The 13,116-nt window shown below is 37.4% G+C and overlaps 1 pseudogene; it reads left to right on the top strand.

The window, feature by feature from the left end:
• Positions 1-3,519: 3,519 nt before the first annotated feature.
• Positions 3,520-13,116, top strand: part of LOC136253701 (L-amino acid oxidase-like) — a 45,805-nt pseudogene continuing 36,208 nt past the window's right edge.

Raw genomic sequence — 13,116 nt, 5'->3', positions numbered from 1 at the left:
GGTTTAAAAGGAACCGTTTTCATGTTAATTGTAGCTTTTTTGAGACACTGCATGTTATTCTACAGCTTTGCTACCACATGCAGATCATTCTCAGAAGCTAAATACACCTCTTCTGAATCCTGAAGTACATGCATCTTGGAAGAAATCTGTGCACCATGCATGTGTTAATGGAGCATCAGTTATGAAACACTCGAATGACCAACAAGAATTTTTACTCAATGTAATTATAGAAGCTAGCAATAATGTTGGTGAGCTTACAACCAAGTGCTGTATACCCAAACAGAACCATTTCTTTAAATGTTATTTTCCTTGTATCCATACTTATTTCAAGATGGTATTTAGTAACAAATATTTTACATGAGTAACTTCTGACTAAGTTTCAGTGGAATTCAAGGCCTGATCAGGAAAGGATGTATGGTGAACACACCCTAGCCAAAGTTGGTAGGTATATGCTGCTGTTGCAGGAAACCCACCATCCAAATCCTTATAGACACTTGCATATGTCTGACTTCTGATCTAATTATAGTGATTCCATGAATTTTGGCACTGTGACAATCGATTTGTTGCTGTATGTGAGTGTTTGGTCAAACAATGGATTGTTTCTGGGGTAAAGGAATATGATGGTACTGGTATAAATTTCCTGCTATATAAGTATGTTTGTGTGGTGTTTTATGCCATGCATTTAATATATTAATTTTATGTTCTCTTTTGACCCAGGGTCAACATTTCAGTCCATGCAGTTAGTATAATAATTCAGCAAATTTGCAATACAAGTAGTAACTGTTATAATCTGCTTGGTGCACCACTTTGGGGGCTAATATCATGGAGCTGTACATTCAGAAGGTAGTACAGAGTGTATACATGTTACGTTGTTTTGCCAACAGTAAGATGCATGCAATTATGTATATGTATGCAATTATGTATATGTATACACATGCAACTATTATAATTATGTGGTCTTCTATCCTTTTTAAAAATTAGAGGCGTTACTTTTGACATTCACACCTATAAAATAACGTAATATTCAGGTTTCTAGGGGCAATGGTTTAAAATTCCTTATTATGAAATTCATCTATTAAGGGGAGGTTAAAGGCACAGCCTGTGAAACCTGATAACATACAGAAAATTACAGTGAAAAAAAATCAATTAGCTACAAATTATAAATCAAAAATTAACTACAAATATAAATCCGATGTTCATCTAAGAGAGACTTAAAACTACTAATTGTTGGAGCATTAATAACAGTGTACGGTGAATTGTTCCAGTCATTGATAATAATTCATGGGCGTAGGAACAGGGGGGGCCACAGGGGCCAGGGCCCCCCTAGTCTGTGGCCATGGATAGATAGAACAGGCAAGGGCCCCTCCAGCTTGCAGCAGGAATCATTTTTACAGTATAATATGCGTAGTTCTTTATGAAGCGCTTAAATCGAAACTAGTCCTCCATTTTTCACAGTAGCGCACTGGAAACCACATTGAACAAACTTCAGCTTATAACTCACAACTCTATGTTTAGTATTAGTACACAGCGTACATAGAACTTAAGTTAGTACTAAAAGTGTGCTACACCATTCAAAACCTCATGTTCTCGGTGCCGTAACTCATGAAGCCATAACGCTACGAACAAAATCTAAACATAGATCTCTGGAGAATTTATCAGCGAATCTCCCTACAAAATTTGAAGCCTTCATGGCTATCACTCAAAATTCAAAAACTAGTTTTATTTTTAGTAAACATGTGCAAATATTGCGTGCGCCCAACATTATTGATACAATAACCACACAAATTCCTATTGACCGCAATCACCAACTTTTCAAAATAACATGTCATAAACGCTGTTCTAAACACAAAAAGCTCTGTTTTCTCTTCTTCACACACAGGAACAGCTTCTTGCTCCGCCTGGAGTCTCCAAGTCGCTCTTGGTTAGGTTACGCTAGGCACTCCATCATCAGCAGCTTGTAACGCCTTGTGATTCCAGCTGGTAACATTGTCCCCTACATAAGCAGCTTACAATTACAATACTAACTACCAGCATACCCTATCACTCGAGAAAACAAGGCACGAACGCATGTTGCCTACAAGCGAAAAGTGCGTTCACAGTTGTTGTCTTAAATAACACTTTAAATTATAAAATGGTATAGGCTAGAAGAATTCTGTTTGGTTTGTGTTGAAGAGAAAGAGAAGCACTTCCAACGTAAGTAGCATATGGATTCATTTTATACATTATGTGAGTATAAGCAACAATACAAAAATTGCATGTTGTATGGCTTCAAATAGCTCACCCTTAAAGGTTGTAAATTAGTGTTTTTGCGTGTAGTGTAAAATACATGTATTTTGTATTGGACAAAAAATGACAAGGAATGATGAGATTTTGTGATCAGCCTGTTTTACCAAGTTGAGGTTTCAAAAGGGATATTAAACAGATATTAGATTTATTTAATGCATTATTCTTAATTTTTAAAGGTTTAACCCAGTGTTTGAAAACTTTTAATGTTGACCACCTGAAAATGCTTGATTTGACAAATCCCATACATATGTTTTGATATGCAACTGTCTTAGAGCCCAGTGTGCTGATTGTTTCAAGTGCCCCCCAACTGTGGACAGCTTCCTCCTCCCCTGGTTTATACAGGCTATAATGTAGGACACTCCTCTCTTTATATTATGAACTCTTGCTCTCACGCACTAGGCATGAGTCTCACTCTTTGGCTAGTAATCTTACGCCTAACCCTCTGTTTTGCACTCTTTCATTTAGTTTTCACGCCTGATCTGCTTCGTAATTAGCACTGTCCTTAAAATTGGCAGACCTGTGATGTTTTGTACTTAGAACATGCAGCGACCTTTTTTTTTTGGTCTTCACTACCAAAAATCCGTCCACATTGCTGGTAGTGTTTGAGGTCTCACTCCTAAAATTGTTCAGATGTTGGCATCTCTGATAATGTTGATCCAATCTCTCTCTTAAGCGCCTAATTCCGAAGAAATTACACCGGCCCAGAGGGCAGATCTAGAGGCCGGCTTTTCCGATTTCTCCACCAGACAAACAAATGCAAGCATTCCACCTTGCAGATCGCCGGAAAAAAGACCCGATCGTGTCCAAGTCTCACTCGACCATATGCATGTATCCGCGCATGCGTCTCAAGCAAGTCGCATTACCTCCTGCCACAGTTGCATTATGACCCCTCGGCTTTATGGAATGCTAAATGCGCATCGATATTTTGATATCATCATCTCCAATCTCAGCCACTCCCTCCCCCTCGCTTTACTGGACCCAGCATGATCTTCCGTTTTGAAAATTGCATGTGCTGTTTGCGTAACCAGAAGCCATATAACCAAAAGGCGTCACTGTCATCCAAAAACATTGATCTCACCTTGTGACTTAACATAAAGTTTAATTAAGCATACAAATTTTATCATTTCCATATTGTTGTGTTCAGTTCCTTTTTGTAATGTTTTGGTAGCTACATATGTGTGTATAAATACCCTGTACCAACCATTTACTAGCAATACTGCAATATAGCTGATAATGGCAACAGAGCAAAAAGAGGACGAAACCAGCAAAGTAATTAACTGTAGGTGGCTTGGGTAGCTACCCATTACCTGAACTGGAGCTTGGACCAAGCATTACCACTGCCACTCACTTAAAGCCAGCTGATACAGACCTTGATAAAATTATAGTTCAACAAAGTGACTTGCTGAAGCCACTGCTAATGGATATTGCTCAATTTGGTCTCAACTATACTTACAAGAAAATACTCAACCCAGATGATGATCACAAGGGGTACAAATTCACATCAACTAAAAATCCAAAAAAAGTCATTATTGTTGGGGACATTGGAAACAGTGGAAATTGGAAACAGTGGAAATTGAAAACTGAAACTGAAAAACTAAAATTGTTCAAAACTTCATATTGACCACCTCTGTAATAAGACCACCCGTATAATAAGACCGTCTCTAAAAATAAGACCACCTCATTATAGTAGTTATGTCAAGTAGGTTCGGCTAAGGTGTACTCATAATGTAATAAAATATCGATCAATCAGACTGTACTTAAAAGTTAAAATGACAGCTGCAGGGTTGGATATACTATCATACCGTGCCAAGACCTAAAGTCCATGGTCACGTCACAAATGAAAATGGAGCAATTGCATGCATAATTTACTCCACTGATACTGGATTTGATAATGGATTTCCCATGAATTGTGCATGATTTAGGAGTTAAAATCAACATTAATGATCTTGGACTTTGTGTCTTGATAATTGTTAGGCACTCGTAGACGAAGACGCCTATCACGAGTGTCTAACTATTACCAAGACACAAAGTCCAAGATCATTAATTTAACTATGCAACTCTTAAATCATGGTCAATTCATGAGAAATCCATTATCAAATCCAGTGTCAGCAGAGTAAATTATGCATGCAATTACCCCTTTTTCATTGTGACATGACCATGGACTTGTCTTGGCATGGTAAGACAGTGTATCCTTATGTACAACCCTGCAGCTGTCATTTTTAAATTTTTAAGTACTGTCTGATTGATCGATACTTTATTACATTATATGAGTACACCTTATAGTCTTTTTGTTGGACCTTACTTGACATAACTACTATAATGAGGTGGTCTTAATAGAGGCGGTCTTATTATACAGGTGGTCTTATTACAGAGGTGGTCTTTGTTAAGAGGTACCTGTTAATATGAAGGTTTGACCAATTTTAGTTTTTCGGTTTCAGTTTCAGTTTTTTTCCACTGTTTCTAATGTCCCTTATTGTTGGGGCTGGGATGGCAGGCCTGTCAACTGGTTATGAGTTATCCTAAGTTGGCCATGATGTTGAGATCTTGGAAACACAAACTAGATTGGGTGGACGAGTAAAAACATTTGGAGAAAAGGAGGGTTTTGCAAAGCATTGCTATGCTGATGGTACGTATGTGTAATATTACATGTTTGTTCTAATATCACAGTAACTTGGATAAATAGATGGAGCAATGCGGCTACTTGATACAATAGAAAGTAAAGAAAAGATGCACTTTCTTACTGACCGCTATGTCACAACTGAATTAGGCTTGAAGATACTGCCCTTCAACAATGAAGATGACAATGCCTGGTTAAAATTCTATGGTGACAAGAAAATCAAGATTTCAGGTAAATTAGCTATACTATAAATAGCCACCACCATTCTTTCTAAGAATGCAGGTGTAATTATACAGACGTACAATTCTGTTTTAATTTGCTGTTTCCTATCATGTAGCTAATCTCTAGTACAGGCTAAATGGGAGGATTAGAGAGGGATTGACACCCCTCACCAATCAGCCCTGGTACTTTTATGCAATAGCTAATTTATAGTTCCTACATTTTTTTGTGTGAATTCTTAAATGGCTTCCATGAATATGAATATTATAAGTGCATGATATGATGACATCCCTCCCAGATACATCAATCTTTACATTGTGGTTCACTGGCTAACTAATTTTGTACATATACATGTAGCTATATGCTGTGAATATACTAAATGACATCATTGGTATTGGTAGGATGATTATTTTAACATAACCAGCTCCCAAATGATTACCAGGGCTGGAGGAAGCAGTCCGACCAGTCAGGCCATAGCCTGACCACTTTTTCAGCATTAATTTTATAAATATATATCCAAGACACTGGCCAAATATGTGGGCTTGTTTTTGGGAGCAATATAGATCCCTAAAGCATCATGCAAGAATTGTAATATAATGCCAGTAGAATATTTACATCAATGCTGTTAAATCCTTCCCCGTGACAACCAGTCATGTAAAAACAAAACACTCTAATAGAACAGTCACCCTAATAGAACAATCAGGTACTTACTTATTAGCGTACATAATTGGATGAATATTATTCTGCGCACTGCAGCATAACATGATAGGATAATATAACAAGTTTAGTTCCTAGCTAGCTATTCACTGAGTTGTGACTTCACATTAAAATTAAAATGTTAGGTTCATGCTCATGCAATTTTGAAAATTTTTCTGGGGGAGCATACCCTCAGATCCCCTAGCATTCACTTAACAAGTGCTCAGCATTTCATAGTCCCTACCCCTTGGCCTGACCACTTTAGAACTGCTTCCTCTGGCCCTGATTACGTATTCCTTGTTACATTGCATCCACGTATTGTAGCTACCTACTGTTAGAATTAATTCCAAGAAATTTAGTTACTGATGTGCACAGAGTTTGGAAGCGAGTCAGTGTTCTCGTAGTGTTAGAAATCCAGTCTAGTTATCTTGAACAGGGAATGTACCTGCCTGCAGTGTGCGTAACACTTGTATACTGTATAGGTTTGCTATAGTAGTATTGTACCGTGCACTGCCAAGTAAAATTATTGTAGTACTACATATATAGTAATAGCGGAAAGTTATTAAGTATTATGCACGTTGTATCAAACCTTATGTGAATTTAATTTGTGTTTGCACTTTCTAATAATTGCAGATTGGAACAGCCATCCAGAAACAAATTTTAATCACTACTGGCCAGGATGGGATAAAAAATTCATAATACCGGAGCAAAGGAAAAATACAAGATTCATGACATAGGTACATTATTATTATTATAATGTGATGTGAAGTTGTTATGTGCAGTTCAATCTTGATAATCATCATATCCTTATCAATTAATACTCAAAAATAATTTGCCAAACTTAGAAGCTATAGGGTCATTCCATGTCAAATCACTGAGGAATTGTAGGGTCACCTCTCAGATTCTGATGAAACTTGATGTGTTTGTAGTACCTATGGTGCTCATAGCTCATACCAATTTTTAGCCTCATACACTACATATTTTCTGATTTATGACCACAAATATTTTGAATATTTTATGAAAAATTGGTTCGTCTTGAGTTACAAAATCAACAGTAGCTCACCACTGTGTCACTATTTTAAAATAAAATTTTCAGCAATTAAAGACTGTTTATTGATCTTTCAAGTAATCCATAAACTACGGATATCAATTTAATTAAGGTTCAAAGAGGCTCCATTTAAAACTTTAATCCTAAATATTTCAAACAGTGCTGCTTCAAATTCTTTGAATGTTTTATTAAATAATAATTGGCTTATGATCTATTGTTGGTAAAATTTTTGTGGTGGGGCCACAATGGGTTCAAGGGATATAATTAAATATTTTATGGTATGTAGTGGAATTTTGTAGTCTATTGTTGCTATATAGGAGTGTACTACACCTCTAGTAAACACTACTGGTAAGGCCATATACATGCCAACTTGGTCTTACCCAACGAAGGTGTCCAAGTACAGTGCAGCCTATATTAGTGACCACCTGTACTGAAAGACCACCTTTGTGCTGCAATTTATTTAGTTGTATAGTTTTTAAATGCAGCCAGCTTATATAGCTTGCAAAGGCAGTACAATGACCAGCTAATGACACCACGTCAGTTGCTCAATTGAGCATGTAGCAACACACCTACTGCTCACTTTGAGTAATTGTAACAATGAAGATTATTTGAGAGAACAGGGACGTTGTTTTCAACTCTTACGTACAATCCCTGGTATGAGAAAACTGCACTCTTTTGTGCCAATCTCAGATAGCACAGTGGAAATAAAAATTTTACTCATAATCAAATATTTTATGGAAAGACAGTTGCTCTAGCAAAGAATGAAGTTTCATCAGAATCGATTGTTGGATTCATCACTTGCTGACATGAAGAGAATCGGTGGCTAGCTTGTGTACTTGAAGTTTGCAGTGACACTAAGGAAGTGAAACTGACACTTCTGCATCCACACGGTCCATCAAACTTGTTCAAGTACCCAGAGACCCAGCATATCCACACTATACCAATGGATGACATTCAAACTCTCGTAGACCCAAGGACAAGAAGTGGTCGTGTGTACTCTGACAAAAAAGAAATGACTTTTGCTACCAAACAGTATCACCACAGTAACAAACTTGTATTACATGCCTTTGTCACAACTTGTTTATATATGCATACATTTAACTTGCAGTTGAATCAAAGAGTGTTGTGTGCCTGCAAACTTCAAGGTGTGCAATACTACATAGGATATCTGCTATAATACCGTAAACACCGCTAGCTACCTATCTCATAATCCCATAGAGACCCCTAGATGAAACTTTTGCAACTAATAGGTGAATGTCTGACAAGTATCCACAAAAATAATTCTAATCAGCACTTTTTGGTAGAACAAAGGTCAAAGATTAGGAGACATTGCTAATTATCAACCTCATCAAATTAAATATACCAAGCTAAAGTTTATTCTTTGAGCTTTAAAGTTGTGCAATTCATTTTAAAAAAAACCAGGTTATGATGCTTTGAATGGTCACAAGTACAGTAAAATATAGAATACTTAATAAGCCATTTTTGGGAAGCCATACAGATAATGGGTGAAGGGACACATGTGACCACTTGGGCTACCCACACACCAAATTTTGTCCAATTCTGAGGGGCCATGTGCTAAACTTTGGTGAACTGATATGGAATTACCCATACAGTAAATCCAACTAAATTAACTGCAGCACAAAGGTGGTCTTTCAGTACAGGTGGTCACTAATGCAGGTTGCACTGTACTGAAACAACTTCGTTGTGTAAGACAAAGTTGGCACAGCCTTATCAGGAGTGGTTATTAGAGGTATACACTCCCATATAGCAATAATAGACTACAAAATTCCACTATATGCCATAACATATTTAATTATATCTCTTGAACCAATTGTGGCCCCACCACAAAAATTTACCAACAATAGACCATGTTCCAATTATTATTTACTAAAAAATTCAAAGAACTTGAAGCAGCACCTTTTGAAATATTAAAGATAAAAGTATTTAATGGAGCCTTTTTGAACCTTAATTAAATTGATATCCCATTGTTTATGGATTGCTTGAAAGATAAATTAATAGTCCTTAATCATTGAAAATTTTATTTTAAAATATTAACACAGTGATGAGCTACAATTGACTTTGTAACTCAAGATTAACCTATTTTTCATGAAATATTCAAAATATTTGTGGTCATAAATCAGACACTATGTGGTGTATGAGGCTAAAAATTGGTATGGGTAATGAGCACCATAGGTACTACAAACACACCAAGTTTCGTCAAAATCCGAGAGGTGACCCTACAATTCTTCGGTGATTTGACATGGAATAACCCTAGTTACATTGTTTACATGTAAATGATGGGAGCTATGCTCGAGAGTTTCAGAATCTCTAGTTGTTAATAAGAACAGCCCCTGTAGAATTCTGCATTTCAGATAGTCTCTTTTTATGCGTGTAGCTGTGCAACATGTTACTAGGTGGTGCATGCATGGAGACTCTATAGACCTAGAAACTTTTCACTGTCTCGAATTATACTGACTTTATATAGTTGCGCATAAGGTGGGATATAACATATAGGTGTATGTACCTTTTGACTGCAAACATAGAGAATTACAGTTATAATTATAATCAAATCATAAAGTGTGTCCATACTACTAAAGAGAAGTGCCGGGGAAATCCTGGATTTCAGGCTGCATAGCTCTGCCGCACATACCTATACCGCAAGCTGTCTGTGATCAAGTCACCACCTGGTTTGGGATTTTTCACATTCAGCATAGTTTCAGTTTCAACTTCCTGTTTCAGGCTTTCTGTAGCTGACCCCCTAGAGGGATACTTACTAAAATGTTGTTGTGTTTTTTTCACATTATTAGATACTTACTATTCTTTGACAACTAACATTGTGGCAAACCAGCTCAAGAAAAGACTGATAGCAGCTGGAGGTAATAACAGGAAAGAAGCAATTGTATGGGAGCTGTGGATTAAGAACTGGAGCAAATTTTCTTTGGAAACCTTCTTACAAAATACATGGGATGGTGTCTAACAGCTACTTGATAAAGATCACCAACTATCTGTTGAAGAATCGGAAAACTTAGATGAGCTTATTCCATGGCCAGATGAAGCAACAAAGGCTTACTCGGTGTTTACTTACACTCCAGAGCTTGGCCTAGGTAAGTCTTGTGCAGCTTCTTCGTGATCAGCTGGGACAATGGTGGTCAAATAACATGCATCGAATCGATGGTGGCATTTCTATGCTACCAGAAATTTTTGCCAAAAAGGAAAAAATGAATGACTGGAAGGAAACAAAATCAGTTCACATACAGAATAAGATCACCTTTAATGTGACGGTTAATGAAGTCATTTATGAAGCAAGGGATAAAGGTGACCCTTCTACTTTCAAGTGACCAAGACACCCAACTTCAATTGTAACCAGTCCAACAAATAAGCCAGGTCTGAAAGTAAAGGGCCATAACGAGCTATTTTCTCCCACTCCCAATTGCACTTTAATTTTTTGTACACATGTCACTGATCTTGGTGATCGCAAGGAGTGTCATACAGGCTTTTTCTGTAGGTAGATCTATGGGTGCACATCTATGACTAGTACTAGGCATTCCAGTATCCGAGATTTTTCAGTAATAAAATATTCTCCATATATTCCCCAACAGAACCCTGGCACAAAATAACAACTCGTGTTTAACTTGGGATTGGTCGCTGTGGGGTTTGTCCACACACTGATCATCATGAAAATTTCGGTTAGTTATCGTGCGCATTATATATAAGTAAGTTTTGTGTTGTTTTGTGTTTTTTGTAATTCTTTCAAGCCTATGTCTGAGAACACTTTAAAAACGTACGTATACTGTCGGGTTGAAGGTAGTCACTGGTGCTTACTTTAAAGTCCGTAGTTACCTCGCTTGGGTTAGCGATTTTCAGCTCCAGAGCAATTTTCTTATAGCTGTGTCATCAGCTCAAAAGTATAAGCCACTTCAAAGTCAGCATAACATTAATGCAGCTGAGTTAGCTATAGCTATTCTCATTTATCAATCTCGAATACTGAGCATTGCAGGCATTATCACTGCATGGATTTGTGCTAAACGTTATCCAACAAGGGCATGGATCACTGCATGCATGGGACCATGCAGCTAGCTGCATTGGAGGTGCTTAAGAACGGGATACTCTAATAGAGCAGTCACCTATAACATTCATCAGCAGACACTGATCCAGAAATAAATGAAGGTGGGTGGCTAGCCCAGATTTTAAGTAGAGAGTCCTGAATGTCTTAATATTTACATCATGAAGGGAATTATAAGAGCTGACATTGTTATTGTTTGGCTTGTACAGTGAAGCGCACAGTACACTGCATGTGCTCTTGTGCACATATAATGTCTGATCCTGAGTTAACGCCAATGGGTAAAACAATACACCTATTACACCTGCATGTGCACATACTGCACATTCCTCTCTTTTGTATATATGTGATATGTAGTAGATGATAGCTTAAGTTTGCTCCATTGAATAACTAAAGGTGAACTATCATCTCCTACGCTGATTACATGTCCCCACAGGATTTTTAAAAATTTTTTTATTATACTGGGCAGACAGCTCCAGCTGGTTGTGCCCAGGGGACAAGGTCTGGTCCAAACAATTACAAAAAAATCAACAATTACAATAGCTAAAGCAGTATTACAGTGTAAGATAAATATCTAATTGTTCCTGAAATAAATCTAGGATTAAACATTTCCTTAAAAGTTAAACCTTTTATAATATTTCCTGTATGCTTTTCACTACTTAACCAACTTTAAAATTATACTAATTTTCCCTGCATGTGCACATATACATTCCTCTCTGTTCTATGTGATATGTATAGGAGATGATAATATTATGTGTAGCTGTTTATGACAATGGGTATTCCCAGATTAATAAAAGCTGACCAAGGGTCAGAATTTAACAACAAATTAAATTCTGAGAAGTTGAAGATAAGACATGTTTTAATGATAGCTTTTGTATATATCTACCATCCTCAAGTAAAAGTGATCCAGCTTAGGCTGGTGATTTCCATCATGTCGCTATAGTTGTTTGTAAACACTAACAGGCTGGATGAAAGATTCAACCAAACACTGCAGAGCATGCATTCTTGTGAAGTTTATTGAGCATATAAAAAGATACTTGGGATATAATCTACTCTAATATAGCATTCACTTAGCTGTAGTGGAAACCCCTTTTCAAATTTCCTGCGTACGCCCCTGCTGATGGTACACTCACGGACTGACCAAAATTGGTCCGAGTGGTCAGGGGTGCATGTGGCCAACCAAGTGTGGGCCAGACCAATTTTGGATGCCAAAAATGGTCCAGCCAAACTAAACTTGGTCAACCAAAATCTGTCCGGCCGGACCAGTTTTGGTACCCAAAATCGGTCCGGCCAGACCGATTTTTCCGTGACTGGCCGTTGGCTTTATGATGGTACTGTATTCGTAAATTTTGGGTTTTTAATATGCTCAATAGATAGAGTATTGATTGCCAATCTCTGAAATATATAGTTTGTTGGGTTGGAATTAGCTACATGTACTTTGGCATGCGCAGTGCTTAAAACTGAAAAAAGATAGTTTTTCCGGGACTCCCCATACATTTTAAAGGGGAAAATGGCACAATTGAATCAGGAAGCCATCTAGCAATCTGGGCTATCTTGAAACTGCAGTTGCTTATAGCTGCGAGTTTGTACAAGTAGCTAAGTTAATGAGGGTAACTTCAGATCTTTTTGGATCTCGGCGATCTTTGCATGCTTTGTGGTGAGCAAATATGTTTCACCTACTACAAACTTGTCAATACAATGGTGTATACCCATAGGCAAGTGGCTATCTCACATAAGTAAAAACATCAAGTTAACAACTTATATAGGTAGTAAACAACTAAAGTGGAGGTGCCACAACGATGCAACAATACCTAAGGTGTTGTGGTTTCAATTATGGCATTGTTATTATTATTATTATTATTACTAGGACCGCGTAACATACAACCAAGTACATACACCAACGTTGCAACCTACCCATTGGGCAAGTACAGTATAAACAGTGCCATAAGCAGCAGTCAGAGCAGTGTGTGTGTACTGGTGGAAATAATACATATGCATACGTACACAGGCAAGGGAGTTTAACTGGCATCAGAAAACCACAATACTAAAACACAACCTACACAAAAAACAAGTTAAGTTAGCTATATTGAAAGTAACTATTGTAGGTGTGACGTGTCTCTGAAGATGACTCAGCAGTGGAGTGAGGCTATGCAGAACAAGGGATATGGTGAAGGTACATGTACAATTAGC

Source organism: Dysidea avara, chromosome 4, assembly GCF_963678975.1.
Source record: "Dysidea avara chromosome 4, odDysAvar1.4, whole genome shotgun sequence".
NCBI lineage: Eukaryota > Metazoa > Porifera > Demospongiae > Dictyoceratida > Dysideidae > Dysidea > Dysidea avara.
The sequence above is the reverse complement of the archived record's forward strand: the minus strand, read 5'-3'. Positions and strand labels throughout refer to the sequence as shown.